This window comes from Hylobates moloch, unplaced genomic scaffold (assembly GCF_009828535.3).
Source record: "Hylobates moloch isolate HMO894 unplaced genomic scaffold, HMol_V3 SCAFFOLD_9, whole genome shotgun sequence".
In the NCBI taxonomy this organism is placed as follows: domain Eukaryota; kingdom Metazoa; phylum Chordata; class Mammalia; order Primates; family Hylobatidae; genus Hylobates; species Hylobates moloch.
In genome coordinates, this window is record NW_026652284.1 from 121,274,231 (window position 1) to 121,297,098 (window position 22,868).

The window sequence follows — 22,868 nt, forward strand, 5'->3', positions numbered from 1 at the left end:
ATGAACAAAAGAACAGAGTAGAGCACGGGGCCTGGCCCACTGAAGGCACTCAACTGTGTCAAACGAAAGAATAAATCCACTTACTTTTCTTGATTCACATTCGCTCATCACTAGCTCCAGCTACACTTACTGTTCGTATTGACATATCCTAACATATCCCTGATAGGATGGGCAAGTAATAAATACAGACTTTTGCTTGAAGAAGTTGGGATTAACAGTTATGTTCATGATGAACAACACAACATCCTGTACACCAGGAAAGAAATTCTACTTTGCATTTGGGAGGCTGAGGCAGGTGGATCCCCTGAGGTCAGGAGTTCGAGACCAGCCTGGCCAAAATAGTGAAACAAAAAAATTGGCCAGGTGTGGATGGCGCCACTTGGGAGACTCAGGCAGGCCTGAACCCAAGAGGCGAAGCTTGCAGTGAGATAAGATAGTGCCACTGCACTCCAGTCTGGGTGACAGAGCGAGACTCTGTCTCAAAACAAACAAACAAACAAACAAACAAAAAAAAGACGACTAAAGAGTCATGACTATATATTACAAGTGATTCCATATAGGATCCTGTATCAAGGGAAAGAATTGCTATAAGGGACATTACTTGCCAAAATATGACCATGGTCTACAGCCATGCCACCCAATCTCAAAAGCTAAGCAGCATGAGGCCTGGTTAGTAGTATTGGGATTTGGGGGCTGGCTGAAAATACTGGGTGCTGTAGGCTTAAAATAAAATTGTTTTTTTAATATGAACATGGCCGGGCGCAGTGGCTCACGCCTGTAATCCCAATACTTTGGGAGGCCAAGGCAGGCAGATCACCTGAGATCAGGAGTTCAAGACCAGCCTGGACAACAGGGTAAAATTCTGTCTCTACTAAAAATACAAAAATTAGCCGGGTATGGTGGTGAGCACCTGCGCTACTTGGGAGGCTGAGGCAAGAGAATTGCTTGAACCCAGGAGGCAGTGGTTGCAGTGAGCTGAGACCACACCACTGCATTCCAGCCTGGGTGACAAGAGCGAAACTCCATCTCAAAAAAAATTTTTTTAATAAAAAAAAATAAATTCAACATGTGTAATACAACAATCACACACATAAATTCAACTGAAATGAACACAATATGAACAGCTATCCCAAGTTCATGCAATGACAAGTGAACCATGAATGACTGCCACCTGGGCTACACCAATTGGAACTGTCACTAATTCTAAAAAGCATACCAGCACACTTTTAAGCCTTCAAAACCAGGGTTAAGTTAATGAAGACATTCCCAGAGAAAAATAAAGGGATGGAGTGAGACAATAAAATATAAAAAGCAGAACAATCAGTAATCTCCCTCCTATTCCCAAACACCAAATGTCAAAGAGGCTACCATTAGATATTTACTGTGTGATCAACATATAAATAGTATTCTGCAGAGGCTGTAATAAACAGGTCTCATCTGCTGAAGACAGTAAGGCACGCCTCAAGACACAGAAGAGCGTATGCATTAAATAAACAAAAAGCAACTCAGGAAGTCCTACTTTAATGCACCTTATTCTATCACTGATTCTATTAGTGCCACACATTATAGTACATCCCGAAGATCATAAAATGATGAGCTCATCATTTAAAATAAACTGATTTTTAAATGAAAATTAGAACATACAACTTTCTACTTTGATTCCATTCCTACTCACTGTTGTGGCTTTTTAACCAAGAGTTTATTGGGGAAAAAAATGCTAAATGGCTGCTCCACAGGACATCAACAAGTACCACAAAGCAGTAATGAGCAACTCTATTTTTTTTTCTTTTTTTTTTTTTGGAGACAGGGTCTTACTTTCGTCACCTAGGCTGGGATGCAGTGGCATGATCTCAGCTCAATGCAGCCTCGACCCCTCAGACTCAGGCGATCCTTCCACCTCAGTCTCCCAAGTACCTGGGACTACAGGCAAGCACCACCATGCCCAGCTAACTTTTGTTGTTTTGTTTTGTTTTGTTTTTATTGAGAGAGGGACTTGCTCTGTCACCCAGGCTGGAGTGCAGTGGGGTGAACATAGCTCACTGCAGCTTGACCACCCCCAGGCTGAAGCAATTCTTCCCGCCTCAGCCTCCTGAGTAGCTGGGACCACAGGTGTATGCCACCACACCTGGCTAATTTTAAAATTTTTTGTAGAGACGAGGTGTTGCCATGTTGTTCAAACTCCTGGGCTCAAGCAATCCTCCCACCTCAGCCTCCCAAAGTGTTGGGATTATAGGCATGAACCTCTGCACCTAGACTTACTGTGTACATTCTTAATTCTAGCAGTTTAAAACATAAATGTACCCTGCCATTATAGCTCATTAACTATTAACTAAAAGATGGAGCTGAAGACTGCATAGTTTCATCAATATAAGAAATAGCATTTTTATTTATATAGCTGATAAAACTATTTTTCTCCAGAGCTACAAGAACTTGAGCAACAAATACTAAAATAACTTTTAAACATCTTTTATTTCTGCTAATTACATGACTTTTATAATATACAATCTCATTATACAAAGACAAATATAAAGCCTTTAGGCCACAAATAAGATTACATAAATGAACCAAGGACTCCAAGATTGTGTTTTCAAAAGCAGTGTCTACACTGAAATCTACTTCACTTCAACTTTGGTGATACCTAATCCAGACAAATGTTGATCCAACTGGAAAGAAAATTCGAGCTGTAATGAGTGCATGCGTGTGTGTGTGTGTGTGTGTGTGTGTGTGCGTGTGTACCATATATGTGTGCAAGAGTACATGGATAATATCTGTTTGCATATAAGTCACTTTTTTCTTCTCTTTTTAAAGTTTTATTTCTTGAGGCATAACGTGCACAGTAAAAACATCAGGTGGATGGTGTTAAGGACTGGATCTGTTTCCCAGCCAAATCTCATGTTGAAATGTAGTCCCCAGTGTTGGAAGTGGGGCCTGGTAGGAGGTGTTTGGATCATGGGGGCGTATTCCTCATGAATGGCTTAGTGCCATTCCCTTGGTGATAAGTGAGTTCATGTGAGATCTGGTTGTTTAAAAGTGTATGGCACCTCCCACTCTCTCTCTTGTTCTCTCTCGCCATGTGACGCATCTGCTCCCACTTCACCTTCCATCATGAGTAAAAGCTCTCTGACGCCTCCCTGGAAGCCAGTGCCATGTTTCCTGTACAGCCTGCAGAACAGTGAGCCGATTAAACATCTTTTCTTTACAAATTACCCAGTCTTGGGTATTTCTTTATACCAACGCAAGAACAGCCTAATACAAGTGGGTCTGTGTAACCACCACCACGCCGAAGATACAGACTATTTCTATCACCCCAAGAAGTGCCCTCATGCTCTTTTGTACTCAATTCTCTCTTCCGCCCCAGGCAACCACTGATTTTATTTCTGTTCTTACAGATTTGTCTTACCAAATGTTATATAAATGAAATCATAGTTACGTGGAGTTTTGTGTTTTCACTTAGTAGACTGCTTTGAAGATTTGCCCATTTTGTTAGGTGCGCCAGCAGTTAGTTCCTTTGTATTGCTGCACAGGATTCCATTGTATAGGTGTACCAAAATCTGTTTATCCATTTACCAACTGATGGATATTTGAGCTGTCTCCAGCGATTACGAATAAAGCTGCTATAAATGTTCACATGGAGGTCATTGTAAGAAAATGTTTTCATTTCTCTTGAGTAAATATTTAGAAGTAGGACTGCTGGGTTGGGTGATAAGTCTATGTTCAACTTCATAAGAAAGTGCCAAACTGATTTCTTTAGCAATCACAACATTTTGCACTTCCACCAGCAAAGCAGGAGAGTACTAACTGTCTCACATTCTTGTCATGTGGCACTGTCACCTTCTTTTTGGTTTTTAACATCAGCCATTCTAATAGGGCTGCAATGATATCTCATGTGGTTATAATTTACATTTCCTAATGACTACTAATGTGGAACATCTTTTTGTGTGCTTACTCTCATTCATATGAAATGGATAAAATGTCTGTCCAAATCTTTTGGCCACTTTTTCATTGAAATTTTTATTGAGACACCTATCCTTTTTAATCAGACAGTTTATCACAGAAAAAATGCTGAAGTGTTTGTATATTTTGTTAAACCATTTGGAATTCATGAGTACTGGGTAAAAATCTAAACTGCCTACTTGCCACCCCAACTCATAACACTATGATATGCAAAGACGGATTGAAAGAAAAAACACTCATCCCCGTCTCTTCCTTTCTCTGAAGGTAAGATCCTATGCAAAGTTGCCTGCCCACTTTCAGAATCAGGAAATCAAAATTTTCCCTGTTTTTACAAGTATTTTATAAAACTACACTCTTCCCTCAGTATAAGCCAGCAACACAGATGATTAAGAAATTTGCAAGGCTTTGCAGAAATACTGCATTTTAACACGACTGATACATTTTAAAAGGAAGTACACTAGAGGGGAAAGGGTCACTGGCAATTCAGTAGGTGACACTATTCTTCTCTCTGTTAAATGTATGACTCCCAATTGTGCACTGTGGTTAAGCTTAAGGGCTAAGCTTTACTGTAAGGAAATGGAGAACTTGATACTGCCACAAGGAATCTTGGACTGTTTTCTTAACTTCTCTAAGCCCAGTTTCTCATCTGTAACGTGAGAACAGTAATCAAAACCTTACTGAGTTGCTGTAAAGAATTAGGATTTGAATTAACACAATGACTGACACGACAGCTATTATGATTTATGACTATTTCTTTCAGCCACGACTCCTGAATCACAAGTGTAAATAAAGACCAGAAGGATGTGCTCTTCACAAAACTGAGTAAAAAGGCAAAACTTCAGACGGCAACTAATATTTATATACAGTGCACCCACTGAACAAAGGGGCCTGACCATCCATGAGAAGTCCCATGCATTTACACAAAAAGTACCCTAGAGTTTGCAATCATGAAGACCATTTGTGAACCTTATTTCTTAGCATTTTGCCTCAGCATTTCAAACTGAGCAATGCTTCTTTTAGAAAGGAACTAATCTCTTGGTTTTTCAGTATCTCATTATTGATGGCTTAATTTTCTCTATATAGCTATGCCATATAGACGAAAGTTGTGCTCACATGCCTCAATGACATTTTTCCAACTTCTCTGCTTGCCCTCTCTCCAATTTGGCCAAACACGGAGCAGCTTCTTAAATTTCCTGTTGTCATTCATTTTGTTCTTGCCTGAAAACTGAAGTGGTACTACAGCACTCATTCCTGCACTGATGAATTGGCTTGGATAGTTAGATGCCAAAATTATTAAGTTTTTGTAACCAATGTATAAAGACTTTTCCGTAAATCAATACATAAAATCAACAGCTTAAGGTTATCACTTGAATTCAAGTGTTCCAGATATACCCTATGTTCAGGTTTTAGGACATTAATAATTTACCCTCAAGGCCAGACACTATGGCTCACGCCTGTAATCCCAGCACTCTGTGATGCCAAGGCAGGAGGACCACTTGAGCCCAGGAGTTTGAGATTAGCTTGGGCAGCATAGTGAGAGCCTTCCTCCACAAAAAATTTTAAAAATTAGCCAGGCACAGTGGTGTGTGCCTGTGGTCTCAGCTACTTGGGAGGTTGAGGCAGGAGGATCATTTGAACCCAGGAGTTCAAGGTTACAGTAAGCTATGAACATGCCACTGACTGTACTACAGCCTGAGTGACAAAATAAGACCTTTATTTCTAAAAAAACGAAAAAAAAAAAAACAAAAAAACAAAAAATATATCAATATTTAACATTCTGATTGTCACAATTTCCATTTAAACTTTTTTTAAAGCTCTTCAGGACAAAGTCAATAAGTTAATATACATATAATCTAAGAAGGTAACACAACACAGGCTTTTCAAGTCACCAAAAAATAACAGACCACTTCCATCTCTATGCTTTTTCTGGCACCATTTTCACTACCTAGAATGCCCTTCCTCAACTATAGCTTCTCCTTAACACACTTCCCCAAGAAGAAATCATCTCCATTCCTCCTCTGTCCTTCCCATCAGTTTTTTCAATCAGTATTTTCTACTCACCTGTCTTACCTGCTCTCACCTTATTTTTGCCAGTACCACAGGTTTCTCCACCCTGGTACCATTTACAGCAGGTCTAGAGAGCAACCTCTCTAGACTGAAGCAGGGAAAAGGAGAAGGAAAGCTCCAGGGGGGGTGTGTCTAGGGGGTGAAGATAAAATGAATACATTTGACTGCATGGAAACTAATTGAGAGGCCTTAATTACAGAGCTGTCAGAGTGGGAAACCTTAGCCAGACCTAAGAATATCAAGCAAACAAGAGGGACAACTGCAATTTTCAGTCCAAGAAAACAAGAAAAACAAAGCTGAACAAGAAATGTAACCATACTACTTTAATTGGCTCAATACTGAGTTATGTTTAAAAGTCAAAATAATTAAAAACGAAAATACGGTTCTAAACAAAAACTGTTCTAGAACTACATGAGGAAGATGGGGGAGAGGAAAGACCATGAAAGAGAGAGAAAATCCCTACCTACCATGATAGCAGTTCAGCATATAACTTTTTCTAAAATTGATGGAGCAATGACTAGTACACAAATACTATTAGGAAACAAGCATGTAAAAGCTAAGATCAACACCTAAAACACATTATTTCCGCTGCTTCTGGGAAGCAGATGGAAGACCGGACGGGAGCCTGTGGTTTCCTGCATGAATACACCCATCTCCTTTGTATTTAGCTCAAATCTCACTTTTGCAATGAGGCTTATTATGACTACCCTATTTAGACCTCAAATTCACTCATACTATGGCATTACTTTTTTCTCATCCCACGTCCCACCTTCTAGTACATTACATAATGTACTCATTTGCTTATTATTTTTTTATTATCTGCTTCCCTACACTATACAGACTCTGTTTGGTCTACTGGTACATCTATCTAAAGCAATTAGAACCATGCCAGGCACTTAGTAAAAGCTCAACAAACATTTCCTGAATTGTAAAGTCACAGTTCAAACCAATCTTTTACCAATATTACTAACTCCCACTGTCCTTCCAATAAGCCAGCCTGGAAAAAAAACCATTTCATGATTCAATACAAATATTAGGACAACTTATATCAGACTACACCTGGACTGCTGACAGCTAGCACCAGACAAAACGTCATTAACTAAAAAAATTGGTACATTCTAATTTAATTGTCACCAATCTCAGCTGAACCACAACACTCCTAGGCAAGCCTTCTCCATCCCTGCTTGGCTCTCTCCTCACTATCCCTATTTCAAACCTCCTTCACTATCATCGAGTCTCCAACGCCAGCATTGCTTTTTCCACTCATTCTTAGGAGATGACTTCAAATCCTACTTTAGAGAAATACAGAAGGCATTAGAAAAGAACTACCTCAACTGTCCCCACATCATTGTGCTACAAACCTCTCAATAAATATTTGCTCAATAAATGAGGAAACAGGATAAGAAAAATAAAATGTTTTGACGAAAGTTCCATAGCTAAAAGTGGCTGCACCAAAGTTTGAACTCGAGCTCATCTAACTCTAAAACTAGCCACAGAGCAAACCAACATATCACTCCACTTAAAATCCTCACCCTACAGATCAACATGCCACCCCAGCACCCAAAATCCTCAGTGGTTTCAAGTTCAAGGTGGTGGAGTAATGAGTTTTATTCCTGTGAAGACTTCAATGAAACTGAAGTATGCAAGTTTTTTTTTTTTTTAAAGGTAAATAAGAGGAAAGGAAGAGCCACCAAAAGATGAGAATTCAACAAGTATCTAGCTATTAAAGAGGAGTACACGCACAGTGATGTGTAAAACAGAGACAAAACTCAAGTCAATCTTGATGAGGCTTTGGGCCTGGCCATGAGGTAGGTATTGGTGAGGGCTGATGTTAATAGCCAGGGGTGAAAACAGGGTTTAACTGACTAGTTGTGCCCAGGCTAACTCAGCATTTACCCTCAGACAAAAAAAAAAAAAATTTAATTTTTAAAAAATCCCAAGGGGCTATTTCTCTAGAAAATAAAGCAAAGGTTTCTGGTAGAGGTGTCAACATCCTTACAGTAAAACTCTCCTTTATTTTGTTATTTAGGGGCCCACAGACTAAAAGTATGCTGAAGCAAAGTACTTCAGTTCTGAATTCCCAGCAGGCGCTAAATCTAACTCAGAAAAGTAGCTAGTCCTGCTTCCCTATACACTTACAGACAATAAAGGATCATCAGACATACAAGGAATACCACCTTCATGAAAAAGAAATAAATACCAGAGAAAACAAAGAGAAAAACTGACCTTGAAAGAAAGCTAAGCTGGGAAAGCTCAAGAAAACTTAAAATTAAAAATAATAAACTAGTTTTAGAGTTCAACCCATGAGTCCCCAGAACACTTGAAGTTGCAGATAAAATGCAAACGTAAAAATCCCAACATAAAAGTAGTAACAAAAACATAAAATATGAGGCAGAACAGGGAGACATGCTGGAACTGGGGGGAAGGGTCAATATTTAGGGCAATACTATCTTTATCTTAAAAGGAATCAAGATATTGACATGAATCAATAACCCAAGCAAAGGAAAGATATTGGTAAAATTACAACAGAAAACTTCTAAAAGAAAAATACATATATTAACTATTTAACAATAATAGTTGGAAGAGATATGGGGAATAACATAAATAAGCTAAACCTTTATACCCCAAATCAGAAAATCAACAGGTCATTTAAAACAGAGAAGTCACAAATGATAAAGTTTAACATACAATACAGTCAGCCATCCATGTCAGCGGGTTCCACATCCAGAATTCAACCAACCATGGATCTAAAATATCTGAGGAAAAAAAATGAATGACTGCATCTATACCGAGCATGTACTGATGTTTTTCTTGTCATTATCCCCCAAATAATACAGTATAACAACTACTTGCAAAGGATTTACATTGTATTCGGCATTATAAGCAATCTAGAGATGACTTACAGTTGACCCTTGAACAACATGGATTTGAATGGTACAGGTCCACGTATAAAGGGATTTTTTTTTCAATAATAGTTATACTGAGTGCGCCTGCCTCTCCTGCCTCCCCTTCCACTTTTACCACCCGAGACAGCAAGACCAACCCCTCTTCTTCCTCCTCCTCCTCAGCCTACTCAACATGAAGACAATGAGAATGAAGATGTTTATGACGATCCACTTCCATTTAATAAGTATATTTTATCTTCCTTATGATTTTCTTAATATTTTCTTTTCTCGAGTTTACTCTGTTGTAAAAATACAGTATATAATACATATAACATACAAAACGTGTTAATCAACTGTTTATATTCTCAATAAGGCTTCCAGTCTACAGTACTGATGGCAGTGGAAGCCAGTCTGGAGGCACTGCTGCCAAGACACAGGCTGCAGTGGGGCCGGCAGGAGCTGTAACAGGTGGAAATCCCAACCCCCTACTGAGTTGGCGGGGCGGGAGCCCCACATTCCCAGGTACAGCTGCAGCCTCCTAGCCTCGGCTCCGGACCTGGGTGTCCCTGCGTTCTTAGGGGTCTGGGAAGCCCCCCTGCCCTCACAGGCTCCTGGCCTCTCCCCAGCCCACTCCAGGGCAGAGCAAAGTTGTGGCTGAGCCTGAGTCTGTCACAACCTGGCTGAGTATGCACGTGCTCAAGGCAGCGCTGACACACCAGCCCCCTGCCACCCTGGCCCACTCCAGACTTTGGGCACTGACAAGCATGGGAGGGTGGCTCAGTGTGGGCCTGCAGGCACACCTCGTCATGAACAGCCTAGGTGCCATGGATGGCATGTTGATGGTGGGAGAAGGCAGAAAGGCTCCTGGACAGAAAGGGGCAGGTCCCCCATGAAATTCCACCTTCAAGCCAGGGACAGCCTTGAAGCCCTGGGGGCCAGGCCACCAGTTACAGGTGGAGTCCACGGCCTGGAGTGAGAACTTACGGTGCTTTTTCCGGGCCTGCCCATGGCCCAGTCAGTAAGCACTTCCTCCCTTCTGAGCCCATAAAAACCCCAGACTCAGCCAGACTCAGAGAGATGTTAGGACTACCAGCTGCAGGAAGGAGCTACCCACTTTGGGTCTCTTCAACTCACCAGGACAACCTGCCTGTGGAAAGCAGCTACCCACTTTGGGTCTCCTGAGAGCTGTTCTGCCGCTCAATGAAGCCCCTCTCCACCTTGCTCACCCCCCAGTTGTCTGTGTACCTCATTCTTCCTGGACACCGGATAAGAACTCGAGACCTGCCGAACGGAGGGACTGAAAGAGCTATAACACAAACAGGCCTGAAACATGGCCTCCTGCTCGCCATGTTGCAAGCAGCAAGCAGAGGAGAACCCCCGAACCAGGGCTATGACACCCTCTTTGGGGCTTTGCAGTTCCTGGCATCTCCTCTCTTCTGGGCACCACCTCGTTCCCCTCATCCAGATGCGGGTTCCCACAGCAGAGGCTGCATGCAGTACATCTGGTCCAGCTGCAGCCTTGCACAGAACCAGCACCTGTGCCAGTGCCTGGAGCTGCCCACCCTGCTACAGCAGCTGGCTGTGCAAGGTGGCCGGACCGCACGCTCACACACCCACACACCCCTCACAGCTCTGCACCTGGCTCGCCCTTGGCAGGTGTGGGATCCAGGCTTGTGGTGTGAGCCAAGCACAGCATGCCAAGCCGAGTAGGCTGAACATGCCCAGTGGGCACGGGCAATACTCAGGCAGAAGGCGCCACCAGCCACCATGATTTCTGGCTGGTGAAGCGACACCCCAAGGATCCTGTGACACTATTAGTAGTTAAGTTTTGGGGAGTCAAAAGTTATACACAAATTTTCAACTGCAAAGGGGATGGGCACTCCTCACCCCCGCATTGTTCAGGGGTTAACTGTGGATAAGAGGACATACATAGGTAATATGCAAATATTACACCATTTTATATAAGAGACAGGCTCCATAGATTTTGGCATCTTGGGGGAATCCTGGAACCAATCCCCCACAGATATGGAGGGACCACTACATATTAGGAGGTACCTAATAATATAAATAATAAAAATATATATATTTTTTGAGTCAACACTCCCAGAACCTCACAGCCCAATCTATCTCAGCTGTGCTCATCTGCCCACATGCTATAAAAGATGCTTTTATTCACAAATATGGGATGTTGCAGAAGGGTCTCAGGGAGGCCCTCCTTTCTGTCCACCACCTTCCCACGCCACATTAACCCTGAAAATTATCTCCATATATATCCCAGCAACTCAATTCCTCCCAAACTTTCCTTTGCTTGCCTAGAATTCTGGTCCTAAAATACCTCCCTCCCAAATTTCTGTCTTCCAGTGTGTCACTTAAAAACAAGGCAAGGACCAAGAACCAACTCTGCCAAAGCTAGCTGCTTCGCAACCAGATTCATACTGCAGGAGCTCAAATGGCCCAAGGGACATATGAAGGGGAACTCTGTGAAATAAGGGACCTATATCTCAGCATTACGTCATGAAATTCAACGGATTGGAAGCCAGACTTACACACATGGCCTGACCATCTGTCCAGAATTTGCAGGGGGGCTGGGTGGGGGGAATTACAGCAACACTGGTTATGAGGTTATTTTCCTGGGTTTATATATTTTCTAATGATTTTAAAAAGACAAACCAGGATGGGCAGATTTTGTCCTATAGCTAAAAAGGTCCAATGAGGCCAGGAGTGGTGGCTTACGCCTATAATCCCAGCATTCTGGAAGGCTGAGGTGGGAGAATCACTTGAAGCTAGGAGTTTGAGACCAGCTTGGGAAACAAAGGAAGATTCATCTCTACAAAAAAATTTTTTGAATTAGCCAGGCATGGTAGCATGTGCCTATAGTCCCAGCTACTTGGAGACTGAAATGGGCGAATCATTTGAGCCCAGGAGTTCAGAAGCTACAGTGAGCTATGCTCATACCACTGCACTCCAGCCTGGGTGATGGAGCAAGACTCTATCTGCAAAGAAAAATTTAAAAAAAAAAATTTTTTTTTTAAGTTCCAATGAGCCAATGAGCTGGCTCTTGGGTCACAAATAGCTGGTTTGTCATCTCACCTCTCTTTAGACTTTCGTTTCCCAGCACATTACACTAAGAATATGAGTTTTGTATTTCTGCTATGAAACTGTCTTGTGCTATACCAAGAGGAAATATTTTTACAGCTAATGTTGCTGAAAAGTTACATTTGGTATTCTTTCTTTTGCTCAGATCTACTAAGAGAAGAGAACTTATTTTGTGACAAGCGTTAAACAGTCCTAATTCAGCATGTAGTGAAAGTTAACTGCGGGTTAAGCAGAGATGAAATAACAAAAACTGCCCTCACACACAGACTCACACCCAAATAAACAGAATGCACTGTTATAGGAAGAAAGGTACAATATGGACAGGGGGAAGGAAATAGGGGGACACAAATAGAGGGACTGTGACCTTCTCACACTGTAACAATCACATCTGGCACAGCACAAGGGACAGAGCAGGCTCCTCTCCCTTAGCCCATGAAAGACAGGGGGACACAGGACCAAGACTTCTACGCCTTGCAAAGAAATGGAAACTGTATGACATAATTTCCCTTCACTAATACCTAGAAATAGATTTGGGAGAGAAAAGAGAACAAAGAAAGACGTGAACTGACACTCATGTGGAAATTAAAAAATAATCCTAGGCCCATACTCCAAAAACAATTGCGAAAGTCAAATTCAATACAGCTATAAATTATCATGAATTCTGACTCCATGAAGTCCAAGTTTATGAGATATTTACTGTAACAACATAAAACAAAATGCCCAAAAAGAGATTTATAAATATTCTATGAACCTATCTGTCCTCAATTTACCACCAGACTTAGAAGAAAGAGCAATCTTTGGAAACAAGACAAAGTAGGATTACCCTCAATTGTATGATTTCTAAACTGTGAAACATGCACCAAGATCTACAAGTTACAAACTGACAAATTACAAGTAATATAATCTCTCTAGGGCTCCGTTTTCTGCTCATGAAAATGAGAAAAATGGCACCAAATAATCATTGCTAACAATTTTGAGTGAATACCTTATGCATATCTCACAGCATCTTCGTAATAACCCCATAAGGGAGATTCTATAATAATCCCCTTTGTCAGATTAAAAAACAATAGCTTTCAATAGATTAAATAATTTGATTAAAATTAAGGAGTTAGGAAATATACTACCTAGCTAAACCAATATCTGAATCTAGAACCCATGAGAATAAGATACAGCTATCCCCACTTATCTGTAGGGGATATGCTCCTAGACCCCCCAGTAGATGCCTGAAACTAGGGACTGTACTTGGCGCTATATATACTATGTTTTTCCTATACATGCATACCTACAATAAGGTTTAATTTATAAATTAGGGACTCTAAGAGATTAACAACAATAACGTAATAAAATAGAACAATGATAACAATATGCCAGCATCACTACTACCCCTCCGTTTGGGGGCCATGATGAAACAAACTAAGGGTTACTTGAACACAAGCACTGTCATTCCTTAACAGCTGACCTAACTCAGATGGCTACTAAGTGACTAACGGGCGAGCAGCATACACAGTGTGGTGGATATGCTGGACAAAGGGACAATTCACATCCCAGGTGGGACAGGGCAGGACAGGGTGGGACAGATAAGGATGCATGAGATTTCATCAGGCTACTCAGAATGGCACACAATTTAAAACATAAATTGTTTACTTCTGGAATCTTCTACTTAGTATTTTTGGACTGCAGCTAACATTGGGTAACTGAACTACAAAAAGCAAAACCACAGACTGGCGGGGAGGGAGCTGCTCTACCAGTCAAGAGCACAACACTGTGAGCCAGAATGAGTCTGAATCCCAGCTTTGCCATTTACTAATTTAGTAATCTTTTCTTTGAGACGGACTCTTGCTCTGTCACTCGGGCTGGAGTACAGAGGCACGATCCTGGCTCACTGCAGCCTCAAATTCCTGTGATCCAGGCATAAATCACCACACCTGACAATTTTTGTTTTTTGTTTTTTTCAGAGACAAGGTCTTGTTGTTACCCAGGCTGGTCTGAATTTTTTTTTTTTTTTTTTTGAGACAGAGTCTTGCTCTGTCGCCCAGGCTGGAGTGCAGTGGCGCAATCTCAGCTCACTGTAACCTCCACCTCCTCCTGTGGAGGTTCAAGGAATTCTCCTGCCTCAGCCTCCCAAGTAGCTGGGATTTATAACAGCTGGGTGCAACATCATGTCTGGCTAATTTTTGTATGCTTAGCATAGATGGGGTTTTGCCATGTTGGCCAGGCTGGTCTCGAACTCCTGACCTCAAGTGATCCGCCTGCCTCAACCCCCCAAAGTGCTGCGATTACAGGCGTGAGCTACCGCACCCAGCCACTTGGTCTCAAACTCCTGAACTCAAGCAATCCTCCTGTCTCAGCCTCCAGCCTCCCAAAGTGCTAGGATTACAAGCATGAGCCACTGTGTCTGGCTGTAACTTAGTATCCTTTAACCTCTCTGTATTTTGGTTTATGCAAATGTGAAATAGGGAAGAACAGTAAACATTACTTACAAAGTTATTGTGAGGATTCAATTAGTAATTGTAACTTAGAGTGTTTATAATGTACCAGATAGTATTCTAAGCACGTTATTATTAACCATTATTATACTACGTCTCTCAGAAAAAAATATATAAAGTATCTACACATAACAGGCACTAAACAATTTATATTTCTTCCCTCACCCACCCTGCAAAATCAATTACCTTTTGTTTATTTCTATTGTACGTCAAAGAGACACTAAGACAGGTGAAAGAAAAAACAAAACCAAAAATCTCAAGACACAAGTATAGCAAGAGAATTATACTCACAGTTCAGAAGGCCACAATAACTCTGAAGAAATCAAATGACAATTTAAAAAAATACTTCTAATTTCTCTTTCCTCTTTCCATTGCAGTCAAAGAGAACCTGAAAGACAAGATATATATATATATATATATATATGTACCATTATTTCACTAGTTTTTTTCAAGGCTTTATTGTACTGTCCACCTTACAGTTAGCTTCTTCACTGCTTACCATACATACTGTACTGGACCTTGAATGAAGAATAACAAATTTGGAAAAGGCCTGTCTTCAAACCCGTATTTTAGTTGAAGGAAATATACATGAAATAACTAAGAACCATTAAAACATCAACAGGCATAATTAATCTGACACAAAATTAGCTAACAAATTCAGAGGAAGATGGCAAACAGAATATACACATGTATTTCACTTCCACTAAAATTATACAAAAGACATAGATATGGTTTGGCTGTGTCCCCACTCAAATCCTAAATTGTAGCTCCCATAATTCCCATGTGTTGTGGGAGGGACCTGGTGAGAGGTAACTGAATCATGGGCAGGTCTTTCCCGTGTTCTTCTCATGATAGCGAATAAGTCTCACAAGATCTGAGGGTTTTATCCAGGGGAGTTCCCCTGCACACACTCTCTCTTGCCTGCTGCCATGTGTAAGATATGTCTTGCTTCCCCTTCACTTTCTGCCATGATTGTAAGGCCTCCCCAGCCATGTGGGACTGTGAAGTCAATTGAACCTCTTTCCTTTATAAATTACCCAGTCCCAAGTATGTCTTTATTAGCAGTGTGAGAACAAACTAATACAGACATATTAAAAAGATAAATTTAAAAACCAAACCCACAGGACAGGGAGAAATGAAAGAAAAAGTAACAGAATTTTTGAAGCTATAAGAAAAGCCTCTAACACTGAAGATGGAAACCGAACAAACAGGGAAACAGAAAAATTTGGAGGAAACGAACTATAAAAGATTGGAAGCACAGCAAATGACTCAGCAGGCCCAATGCAGCCAGACCAAGCCAGCCGCCAAAAACACTAAGAACCAACTCCATTTCCACAGCCATGTCGGGAGAAGGTTCAGAACTGGCAGCACTAAATGCAGACAGAACAAGGGGTAAAGAAGGTGGAGGCATAAAGGATGATGGAGGTTGGGTGAAGACTACCTACGATGCAGCTAAAGCCTCAACACCATGCCTTCATGGGACTCCCCAACCATGACAGAAGACGGGGCTCTCTGGAAAAGGAGAGCATCCTTAGACAGAAGTCACCCTGCCCAATTGTACAAAACAGAGGTTGATCTAGTCACTGAACATACATTTCAGCTCCTCCACTACCCCCTATGCACTCTCCTCTCAAACTTCAGATAGTCAGGTCTTTACTCTGCAGGAACCTGATACGTCTAAGAAGAAAGATCTAAAGATACCAACACTGGGGATTTCCCAACAAATGGGCCATCCAGAATATCCTGATGCAAAAGTCAGAGTCAAAAGACTGAACCCACTTACTAAAGCTTTCAAAGAATTTTTTTTACTCACCACAAGGAAATTAATACCAGACATGTGAGAAAACTCTGTAACACAAAAGATAGAGAACAACACGGGAGGGTGGGGAAGGGGGGAAGGAATAAAAAAGCCACTTGGGGGAAACAACACCTTACTCACGTGTTTTAGTGAAGCTGGGGAAAACAGACCTACTGTGCTGCCAGTTGTATAAAAGTCTAGCACATACGATTATGTACAGTACCTAACACTTGATAAACAATTATGTTACTGGCCTATTTACTGTGCACTTTTAATTATCATTGTAGAGTACACGCCTTCTACTTATTTAAAAACAACAACTGCAAAACGGCTCAGGCAGGTCCTGGGGGAGGTATTCCAGAAGGCACTGTTAACCTAGGAGATAACAGCTCCATGTGTGTTATTGCCCCTAAAGACTTTCCAGTGGGACAAGATACGAAGGTGGAAGATACTGATATTGATGATCCTGACCTTGTGTGGGTCTACCCTAATGTGTATATTTGTGTCTTCATTTTAACAAAAAAGTTTAAAAACGATAAATTAGGCTGGGCACCGTGGCCCACACCTATAATCCCAGCACTTTGGGAGGCTGTGGGTGGATCACCTGAGGTCAGAAGTTCAAGGCCAGCCTGACCAACATGGAGAAACCCTGTCTCTACTAAAAATATAAAATTAGCCAGGCATGGTGACACATGCCTGTAGTCCCAGCTACTCAAGAGGCTGAGGCAGGAGAATCGCTTGAACCCAGGAGGCGGAGGTTGCAAGTGAGCCGAGATCATGCCATTGCACTCCAGCCTGGGCAACAAGAGCAAAACTCCATCACAAAAACAAACAAACAAATGAAATGATAAATTAAAATTTTAAAAAAATACAGAAAAGCTCACAGAATATGGATATAAAGAAAATATTGGCTAGGTACGGTGCCTCGCTCCTATAATCCTGGCACTTTGGGAGGCCGAGGCAGGTGGATTGCTTGAGTCTAGAAGTTTGAGACCAGCCTGGGCAACATGGTGAAACCCTATCTCTACAGAAAAAATTAGCTAGGCATGGTGGCACACGCATGTAGTCTCAGCTACTTGGGAAGCTGAGGTGGGAGGATCACTTGAGCCTGGAAAGGGGAGGTTGCAGTGAGCTGAGACAGTGAGCAAGGCCTTGTATTAAAAAATACATATATTTTGTTGTACTGCTGTACAATGTGTCTCTGTTGTAAACTAAGTGTTATTACAAAATAGTCAAAAGTTTAAAAACATTTAAAAGTTTATAAAGTTATAGTAAGCTACGGTTATTACTGAAGAAAAATATTTTTTATTAACTTAGTGTACAGCCTAAGTGTACCGTGTTTATAAAATCTACAGTAGTGTACAGTGATAATCTAGGCCTTCACATTCACTCACCACACACTCACTGACTCACCCAGAGCAGCTTTCAGTCCTGCAAGCTCCATTCCATTCATGCATGTAAGTGCCCTATACAGGTATATTTTTTAATCTTTTATATAATATTCTTATTGTACCTTTTCTATGTTTAGATACACAAATACTTACCACTGTGTTACAACTGCCTACTATATTCAGTACAGTAACATGCTGTACAATTTTGCAGTCTAGGAGCAATAGGCTATACCATATAGCCCTGGCATGCAGTACGCTACCATCTAAATTTGCTGAGTACACTCTATGACATTTGTACAAAATGAAATCACCTAATGCATTTCCTGTCGTTAAGCAACTCATATATAAAAATCAAAAACAGAACTACAAAAAGAAAAAGACAAATCCACAGTGATAGATTTTATTTCATTTATCTCTCATGGAATAGCAGTTCAAAGTCTCTTGTCCATCCTGCTAATGAGTTAACTACCTTTTTCTTGACATGTTACATATTTTTTATGCAAACTCTGTTAGAACTATGATTTACCAATATCTTCTCCCACTCCATAATTTGCCTTTCACTCTCCTAATAATTTTTTGTTTTTGAGATAGCGTCTCACTCTGTCACCCAGGCCAGAGTATAGTGGTATGATCATGCCTCACTGCAGCACCAACCTACTGGGCTCAAGCAATCCTCCTGTCTCAGCCTCCTGAGTAGCTGGGACTAACAGGTGTGTGCCACCATATCCAGCTAATTTCTTTTTTAAAAAAATTTTTTGTAGAGACAGGGTCCCACTATGTTACCCACGCTGGTCTCGAACTCCTAGACTCAAGCAATCCTCCTGCTGGGGTCTCCCAAAGTGCTGGGATTGCAGAAGCCACCATGCCAAGCCTAATAATGTCTTTTGAGGAATATGATGTCCTAACTTCAATGTAGCACAACTCATCGATTTTTCTTTTATGGTTGCTTTTTGTGTCTAGAGATAATAAGATGTTATCCATCATTATCCTCTAAAACTATGCTCTCCAACACAGTACCCACTAGTCACGTGCTAAGGAGCACTTGAAATGTAACTAGGCCAAACTGAGACGTAAGTGTAAAATACACATTGAATTGCTAAAACTAAAGTATCCTTGCCCCCCAAAATAAAATATACTAATAATGTTTAAATTACTTGCACATTAAAATGTATCTGAGCATTACTGGGTTAAATACAAAATATTAATTTATCTGTTTTTCCTATTTAAAGTTGGCTTCTAGAAAAATTTAAAATCACATGTGGCTCACAATGTATTTCTATTAAACACCGTTATACTAGTTTTATTTAATCTTTTCATATCTATAAATCCACTTGAAATTATTTTTTATTATGTGAAGCAAATTATTATTTTTCCCTATATGGATACTCAAATGACCCAGCACCGTTTATTGAAGAAGTATCTCTTCCCTGTTGCTCTACAATGTCAATTTGTCACAGATCAATTGTCACAAAAGAATATATACAGTATAATTCTATTCCTATAAAGTTTAAAACTATACAAAAGTTAATCCTAATGTTTAGAGACACATAATAGGGAGTAAAATTATTTTTTTAATGGAAATGACTGTCACAGAAGTCAAGATGATGGGAAAGGGAGTAAAAGGCTGGCAATCATTTTTTACCTGAATGTGGTTACACACATATATATTTTTTAAACAAAAGTAGGCCAGGTGCAGTGGCTCACGCCTGTAATCCCAGCACTTTGGGAGGCCGAGGCGGACGGATCATGAGGTCAGGAGATTGAGACCATCCTGGCTAACACAGTGAAACCCCATCTCTACTAAAAATACAAAAACAAAAAACAAACAAAAAAAAAATTAGCCACGCGTGGTGGCAGGTGCCTGTAGTCCCAGCTACTTGGGAGGCTGAGGCAAGAGAATGGTGTGAACCCAGGAGGCGGAGCTTGCAGTGAGCCGAGATCGTGACACTGCACTCCAGCCTGGGTGACACAGCAAGACTCTGTCTCAAAAAGAAGTAGTGTACTCAAAAAAAAAAAAAAAAAAGTAGTGTAAGAGTGATCTGTTCCCCTCAGAAATGGTGGACTTTTATATATAATCTATATACTTATATCTACATTTTTGATTTTCAAAAAGATATATGAGTATCACTGGGGGAGAAAGAAGGCCTAAATGGATCTTTTACAATCTTACCTGTAGCCCATGTATAGCGGCTCATGCCTGTAATTCTAGCACTTTGGGAGGCCAAGGTGGGAGGACTGCCTGAGTCCAGGAGTTCAAGACCAGCCTGGGCAACACAGAGAGACTCCCCCTTGCCTGCCCCCCACCACCCTCCTTTTCCAACAAATAGTAAAATAAATTAGCTGGGCATGGTGGCACATGCCTTTGGTCCTCGCTACTTGAAAGGCTGAGGTGGGAGGATCCGCTTGAGCCTGGGAGGTCAAGGCTGCAATGAGCCTGGTCACACCACTGCACTCCACACTGGGCAAACAGAGTGAGACTCTGTCTCAAAAAGAAAAAGAAAAAGAAAAAAAAAAATCCAACAACAACAAGAAAAACCTACCTGTGGTTATCCCTGAGAGATACAATTTACCAGCAGTTATTTTTTGTGTATGGTATTTTTTTAATGTTCTACAATTAACATATATTGTATTAGAAGGAAAAAAACACATTGTAAATGCAATTTTAAACTTTTTTTTTTTTTTTTTGAGACAGAGTCTCACTCTGTCACCCAGGCTGGAGCGCAATGGCACGATCTTGGCTCACTGCAACCTCCACCTCCCAGCTTCAAGCAATTCTCCTGCCTCAGCCTCCCAAGTAGCTGGCATGCACTACATGATTACAGGCATGTGCCATCACGTCAAGCTAATTTTTGTATTTTTAGTAGAGGCGGGGTTTCACCATGTTGGCCAGGCTGGTCTCAAATTCCTGACCTCAAATGATACACCCATCTCGGCCTCCCAAAGTGCTGGGATTACAGGTATGAGCCACCACGGCTGGCCCAGTTTAACCCTTAAAAAAAGAATAAGTAGTCAAGGCAAGATAAACTAGGATGAATCCATGAATGGTTTTACACCAGGCTGCAAAGAAAGCATGATCTCATAGTGAATGACTATCAGGTGAACTATCAAAATTGTTCATTGCCACATACAGAATCAACACTTCACAAATCTTGTATTTAACGTACCATATAGGCTGGGCGAGGGGGCTCACACTTGTAATCCCAGCACTTTGGGAGGCCAAGGCGGGCAGATCACCTGAGGTCAGGAGTTAAGACCAACCCAACCAACATGGTAAAACCCTGTCTCTACTAAAAATACAAAATTAGCCAGGAGTGGTGGCGCATGCCTGTAATCCCAGCCACTCGGGAGGCTGAGGCAGGAGAATCACCTGAACCCGAGAGGCGGAGGTTGCAGTGAGCTGAGATCACACCACTGCAATCCAGCATGGGCAACAAGAGCGAAACCCTCTCTCAAAAATAAAAAAGTACTTTATAGATAAAGAGCACTTAAAGTCAGAAAAGTAGTAGACATATAGAAAAGACATCTGAAATCAAGTTCAAGAAACCCGAATTCCAGTTCTAGTTCTATCACTAGAGCAAGTTTGGGCACTGTGAGCAAGTTATCCATGCCCTTTACATTTATTTCCCTTGAAGACAGGCAAATAACTACACTACACTTTGCTAAGCTTATGGATGGTATCAAACAGCCAACTATATAGCCACACAATTTTTTATTACATTTGCTATTTCCAAGAAATGTATCTAATCCTAAAAATAACTCAGCAACCATACCAAATCTCCAGAAAAAACTTCAAATTCTAAATGCAAAGTTTCCTTTAAGATTTGGTACTACAGGCCAAGCGCGGCGGCTCACGCCTGTAATCCCAGCACTTTTGGAGGCCAAGGCGGGTGGATCATGAGGTCAGGAGATCGAGACCATCCTGGCTAACACAGTGAAACCCCGTCTCTACTGAAAATACAAAAAAAATTTGCTGGGTGTGGTGGCGGACCCCTGTAGTCCCAGCTACTCGGGAGGCTGAGGCAGGAGAATGGCGTGAACCTGGGAGGCGGAGCTTGCAGTGAGCCAAGGTCGCACCACTGGACTCCAGCCTGAGCAACAGAGCCAGACTCCGTCTCAAAAAAAAAAAAAAGATTTGGTACTACAAATCAGTCTCACCAAGTTAATACTAGAGCTCACCTAACAAAAAGTACTTACAGTACACATTTTTTTAAAAGGCAATGATTTAAGCCTGGTAAGGAAATTTTAGATAAAAGAAAGCAAAGGTTTCTTTTATAGGTTTAATTCTTTTAAAGATTTCATTTAGAGGTTTATTCCTTCAACTATACAACCCAACTGGAGTGGTGGTGTTTTAGGAAAACTGCCTCCACTTTTGCAATTTATTTAAACTCAAAAATATCTGGGCCTGGTGTGGTGGCTCATGCCTGTAATCCCAGGCAGAGACAGGTGGATCACATGAGGTCAGGAGTTCAAGACCAGCCTGGCCAACATGGCAAAACCCCGTCTCTACTAAAAAAAATACAAAAATTAGCCAGAAGCTACTCGGGAGGCTGAGACAGGGGAATCACTTGAATCCGGGAGGTGGAGGTTGCAGTGAGCTGAGATCACACCACTGCCTGGGCAACAGAGCAAGACTCTGTCTCAAAATTAAAAAAAAAAAAGAAAGGAAGGAAGGGAGGGAGGGAGGGAAAAAATGATGTGGTTATTTTTACTCATTTCAACAAATTCTTGCTGTTTTGTGTGGCAATGAAGACAGCAGTCCCATAGTAAAGAGCTAAAGAAAACTGTGTACAAGCATCCAGCAATGCCAAAAGCTGTATCAGTCTACTACGCCTACTACAAACACACATACTCTGTGAGGGGCCTGAGGGGCCTCCTGTACAGGACATACAGCTTAAGCATACTCTATAGTCATCACACCTATAATCCCAGCACTGTGGGAGGCCGAGGCGGGTAGATCACGAGTACAGGAGATTGAGACCATCCTGGCTAACACGGTGAAACCTACTAAAAATACAAAAAAATTAGCCGGGCGTGGTGGCTGGCGCCTATAGTCCCAGCTATTCGGGAGGCTGAGGTGGAGAATGGCGTGAATCCGGAAGGCGGAGCTTGCAGTGAGCTGAGATCACGCCACTGCACTCCAGCCTGGGCGACAGAGCGAGACTCTGTCAAAAAAAAAAAAAAAAAAAAAAAC

At 41.4% G+C, this 22,868-nt stretch overlaps 1 protein-coding gene across 12 annotated transcripts in view; it reads right to left on the minus strand.

The window, feature by feature from the left end:
- Window positions 1-22,868, minus strand: part of PTK2 (protein tyrosine kinase 2) — a 350,940-nt gene that overhangs the window by 289,788 nt on the left and 38,284 nt on the right. For 10 of the 12 annotated variants that reach the window (XM_058444064.1, XM_058444062.1, XM_058444063.1 and 7 more), the window contains exon 2: window positions 14,780-14,876. The gene's annotated coding sequence lies outside the window, so the exon portion shown is untranslated. Of the gene's footprint in view, window positions 1-8,709; window positions 8,778-14,779; window positions 14,877-22,868 lie in introns of all 12 variants that reach the window. The other 2 variants (XM_058444059.1, XM_058444056.1) reach the window with 1 other exon arrangement.